General features: G+C 44.4%; 1 long non-coding RNA gene across 1 annotated transcript; it reads right to left on the bottom strand.

Annotated features, from left to right (window-relative positions):
• Positions 1-222: 222 nt before the first annotated feature.
• Positions 223-1,557, bottom strand: LOC142827317 (uncharacterized). Its single transcript, XR_012901991.2, has 2 exons — positions 1,161-1,557; positions 223-535 (listed from the first exon to the last, which is right to left on the bottom strand). It is a non-coding gene; the product is annotated as an uncharacterized LOC142827317 (long non-coding RNA).
• Between the last annotated feature and the right edge of the window lie 4,064 nt (positions 1,558-5,621).

Below are 5,621 nucleotides of genomic sequence, written 5' to 3'. Positions count from 1 at the left end.
GTTTTTGCAGAAGTCTTCTGAAACTTTCATACAATGTCTACAGAGATTAGGCAAATAGGAACAGTACCTAACTTGTTAACATGGCCACTAATTGGTAGCCCTTAGCACCACGTTCAGTTTCACATTTATACTTGCAGTCAAATTGGTCTCATTTAAATAACTTTCAGATATCCAGATGTTGTGCTATTTTTAATCTAAAATCTTCAGAGACTAGTAAGCCACTAGATTATAAAAGCAAAGTCTTTATTTCAAGACCAAAGCAGAGTTATTAGTGAACCCAGTGCTGCTCTCCCACTTCCATTTCATTCTCTCCTTCCATCCCACCTCCTTTCGGAAGGAGATTGTAATGACGTGTCCACCTGAGCCTTTCAGGGCTGCTGCATTAACCCATTGGCTGCTACAGCCCCCAGAGACAAAGTTCTGTAGTGCACTGACTTCTATCATAATCAGAGTCTGAGTGTCACAGAACTTTGCTTCAAGAGACTAAATCCTCCGGAGTTACAGGTACCAAGTTCCTTCCTGGAAAGGTCCCTTTCTGGAAAGGGGAGAATGCAGACAGTTAGAAGACAACCCCTTTGATTAATCCATTAACTCAGCAGAGACTCTGATCCCCAGAACCAAGGAAAAGAAAAGCCTCCAAGTGAAGAGGCTGCTCCAATCGGTGCCAGTTGCAGTGACGCCCCCTCCCCCAAAGCTGCTGGCTTGAACAGACTGAAATAATCGAGGAACAGCTGGCTGTGTCAGCAGGGAGTTATACTAGTCCAGCTGCTGGTGCGATCCAGCTCGCTAGGGAGAGCCCCTGCTCTCGTGTCCCATGAAAGGTGGCCACCCCGGGCTGCCAGCACACCACCGCGCACACGGACACAGGGCATGCCTGGGGACTTGGGATAAGTTGGCACCTTCAACTCAAAGGCTGGGGGGCGGGGGGCGGAGAGGCAGGGGCCCAGTCCTGGGCTGACAGCACAAACTTTCCCCCCTCCCCATGACACCAGTCAGGGTTCCTGGGCAGACTCCGCCTCGCTATGCAGGGGGCGAGACCCCACCCAGCCGCGCACCCCCTGCCCGGGGGCCACGCTGCCCCCTCCCCCCGCACACACGCGCCCGTCCCTCCCCTCGCACGGGCGGCCCCCCACGCGCCAGCCCCCCTCCCCCGCCCGCACCTGGAGCGGCCGCAGCTCCCCACGCAACAGGTCCCGCGCTCCGGCCGCGGCGGCGGCAGCAGCAGCAGCAGCCGCCGCCTCCCCCGGTGCAGCCGCAGCGGCAGCTCCCGCGAGGCGGGCGGGCGGGCAGAGGCAGCGACCAGTGTCCGCGCTGCGCGACCGGCTGCGTCCCCGGCCCGGCGCTGCCCCTCGCGCTGGCGCTGCCCGCCCCCAGCCCGCTCCGCTCCATCTTGACTTTTGCCGACGTGGAAATTTTGGGTTCGGAGACGAGCTGCGCTCTTATTGGCTGGCGGCGGCCGGGGTTGGAGGTCACGGCTGCTGTAGCTGCTCCGCGCCAAGCCGCCTCGCAGGCGGAGAGCGGGGGAGGGGCCGCCGCGGGGCTCCTCCCATCCCGGGGTAGAGGCGGCTGAGAGGGAGGCAGGGCGCGGGGGGATCCTAGATGCGGTGCTGCGCGGTCCCTCCCTTAGTGCGGTGGGGTGCATGACAGGGGTGCTGCGTGGTCCCTCCCTTAGTGCGGTGGGGTGCATGACAGGGGTGCTGCGTGGTCCCTCCCTTAGTGCAGTGGGGTGCATGGCGGGGCTGCTGCGTGGTCCCTTCCTTAGTGCGGTGGGGTGCATGGCGGGGGTGCTGCATGAGCCCCCTCTTAATGCAGTGGGGTGCATGGCAGGGGTGCTGCGCGGTCCCTCCCTTAGTGCGGTGGGGTGCATGGCGGGGATGCTGCATAGGTCCTCCTTTAGTGCGGCGGGGTGCTGCACAGAGCTTTTCCTTAGTGCATGGGGTTGCATGGCTGGGGTACTGCACGGGAGCTCTCCCTTAATGCATTGGAGTTTAATGGCTGGCGTACTGAATGGAGCTTTCCCCTAGTGCAAGTGGGGTGGTACATGCATGGAGCTCTCCCTTAGCACAGTGATCTCCATGACTGAAGTGCTGCACTTTTCTTAGTTGAGCTAGCTGCACAACTGAGGTGCAGAAGGGGGCTCTACCTTCTCCAATGGGATGTATGGTTGGGGTGCTGCATGGAGGTCTCTCCCTTTAACACAATAGGGTTCTTTATTCTAGTGGAAGATCATGTTGGATCTGCCTTCTGCAGAAGTTGTTGTTTGTTTCCCTATATACTATTAACAAGCAAGCTTAATAAATACATTTTCTGCATGATTTGCCCTCAAGCTTCTTCTGCAGCTGTTGGTTATTAAAAGTATAGAAAAGTCAGTACATGAACAAGCCTCCGTGTCACTTAACCTATATATGTTCAAGTTTGCAAAGAATACATAAACAGAATAGAAATAAAGTGATTATATTATAGAGAAACAGTGGATTCGTTTCAGTCAGAGCAGTTGTAGAGCAGCTAAATGGTAACCCTATGACTCATGGCCAAACTTCCATTATTTACTTAGGAGTTTTGTCTGGATAAAGAGTGGAAAGCTAAGTTTATGGCTGTTTAGGCCTCTATCCTGTCAGTACTCATGCACATGCTCAGTTTTAGACAAGTGAATAATCCTAGGGAATTTATTGGGACCATCTCTGTGTGGCTACGTCTATACTGCTTCCTTCTTGCACAAAAGCCTATGCAAATGAAGCGCAGATTAACATATTGCTGTGCTTCATTTGCCTAATTAATTAGGGGCCATTTTGCACAAGAAGCTTTTGCGCAAAAAGGAGCTGTGTAGTCGTCTCCTTTCTGCGCAAAACCCCCCTCTTCCGCAAGAGCTGTTCTTCCTCATTTTTTCAGGAAGAACGGCTCTTGCACAAGAAAGGGGTTTTGCGCAAAAAGGAGCCATCTACACATCTCCTTTTTGCGCAAAAGCCTCTTGCTCAAAAACAGCCCCTAATTAATTATGCAAATGAAGTGTGGCAATATGCTAATCTGCACTTCATTTGCATAGGCTTTTGCGTTTGAAACTGCGGATTAAGGGCCCAGTCCGGCATGCATTAGACCATTGTAGGGGGTAGCATCCTGCACCTCTGTAGCTCCCTAAATACTTCTTTTAGAATCAAGGCCATAGCTGTTAATCCACATAAATTGTCACTGCCTGTGAAAGATCAAGAGTAAAAATATATAGTGGAAAAAATTGAAGCACTTCAATATTTTGCTTATATTATGTAATCAAATTAGCAATTATATTTGTAATGTTTTCTTATACTTGCAATATATTTGGGAAATTTTGGGAAGAAAAGGGGCCTTTATCTTTAAATACCTAATTTCCTTTTCTTCTTTGTCATCAACACCAAAAATCCTATCTCCTTCCATCTTCCTCTCTATCTTTTCATACTAGCCTTCATGTTGCTTTTCCTTGTCTGTTCCTGATTTTGCTGTTTCTTTCCATATGCTTGCTCTTCCTTTTTTCCTTCTCATTCCCAGGCTATCCACAGTCTCTAGGCATGGACCCTCTGTGCTAGGTCAGCCAGCCTCAGCTGTGCTATTGTCAATCTGCTGGGTGTCCGGGAATATTGATTTTACAGTGTGTATGCTCCGTAAAAAAAAAAATCAATATTGCAGTAGATTGAGTAGAGCGTGCAGCAGTGTAATGGAGCCCAGCCTGCTAATGTAACATGCCAGGGTCCTCATTCAGAGATTGAGGTCAGTCAGAAAATGGAAATGTGTTTTCTTATTTTATTGTCTGTTTCAGATTTAATGTAGGTGTTTATATTCTAGTGTTTAACTTACAGCAGGGCATGCAGTGACTTTAAAGTCATGTCTAACAAAATATCTCACATTTTCAAGGTATATAGACAAAAAAAAAACAAAGCCTCAGGCATAAAGTCCATTTATTAGAACATAACCTCTTCTTCCTGCTATTCATTAGTTATCAATAATGTCTAATATACAATAGTCATTGAAAAAGTTAACAGTTTTGGTTCCTTACATTTCTAGAATTGAATGACATTTGAAAATGACACAGGGGACCGAATATAAAAGCTTTACTAAAGAGCTGAGGATGCTCAGCATGCTATCATTAAAATAATTAATTTGGTGCAACTGTCAATCTTTGCTTAGGAGACAACTAGCTGTGGAGCAGCAAATGCCTTTTCAGTGAGAGCTATCTGGTTCTAGTTCAGATAGGAGGCTTCCTTATGCAAAATGTTGCCTGTGTGTATTTTCCAGCCTGCAGTTCTTTGAAAACACAGTCATTTTTCTTAAATAACTGTACATTTGTCTCAAGGACAATCACATATCTCATTAAGTTACTATAAAGCAGTTTCCACTGTTTTAAAATACGGACATTAGTTTCTTTGAGTCAATTCCTATGCAGAATTTAAATAAATTTAACTTTATCAGTTTTCAATCAGAAAACAAAGTAGTTTTATGTGCACTAGGTACTCCTTTTATTTTCTGAAATAGACCAATTTGGGGGGATTCGCTGCAATCTTTGGTATAACAGCATATTTTGTTGTCTATATGTCAGAAGATACCATAATTATAAGTTCAGAGGGGTAACTGAGTTAGTCTGTATAGGATAAACTTAAAAAACAACAAATAGTATGGTAGCATTTTAAAAGACTAACAAAACATATAGATGATACCATGAGCTTTCATAGGCCCAAAACTCATGATACCATCTACATGTTTTGTTAGTCTTTAAAGTGCTACCATAATTATAGGGTCAGTAGTAATGACACCATGATACCTAATGCAAACATGTGCAAACTATAGAGTTTTTTCTGCAATATAATTATGAGTATGATATAGTACCATAAAATATTCAGATTTTAATTGTAAGGTAAAACATGTGAGTGAAGATTAAGTAAAGTAAAGAGGTTTAAATGTAACCTTAAAAAAGTCAAGCTGACTAGGCAAATATTTCTGCATAAGGAACTTCATTAAGCTGATGACTGGATTATTTTTTTAAATTTTAAAACAATTAGCATGTTACAAGATGCAATCATTTAAATGTAATTTGAAAATTAAAGTTATTCAAGATGAGAAACTAATTCTCATTACAGAGATGGCTTTTAGGATATTAATGTCAATAAATAAAGACTTCAATCAATATTATAGTACATTTAAAAATGAATTTAAACAATTATATTAAGTCAATTTGCGCTATTTACTGATAAAAGAAAATGATACATAGAAACTGAGTAACACCATTGTGATTCTTAGTTGACTCATTTGAGATTGTTTTCTCTGGATAAAATATAATTTTTATTGTATTTATGTAATTCTGTACTTTGTTATTAGATTTTTTTAAAAGAACAGCATGACAGACTAGTTCTGATAATTACCACTGAATAAGTTAAGGTTAAGAACACTGCACAGTAGTATTTATAAAATGTTATATTAATACTGAGCACTTACAGTACATTGCATCTAAAGATCAAAGAGCTTTACAAAGGTTCTATATCTTTATGCGATAGATGGGATCTGTGCACAAGTAAGTGACAGAATAGGGAATAGAACCCCAGTCACTAGACTCACCTGTTCTAAACCCTAAACAATGCTGATTCCTTTTACCATAATAT

This window comes from Pelodiscus sinensis, chromosome 2, assembly GCF_052426305.1.
Source record: "Pelodiscus sinensis isolate ZL-2025 chromosome 2, ASM5242630v1, whole genome shotgun sequence".
NCBI classification, from domain to species: domain Eukaryota; kingdom Metazoa; phylum Chordata; order Testudines; family Trionychidae; genus Pelodiscus; species Pelodiscus sinensis.
The sequence above is the reverse complement of the archived record's forward strand: the minus strand, read 5'-3'. Positions and strand labels throughout refer to the sequence as shown.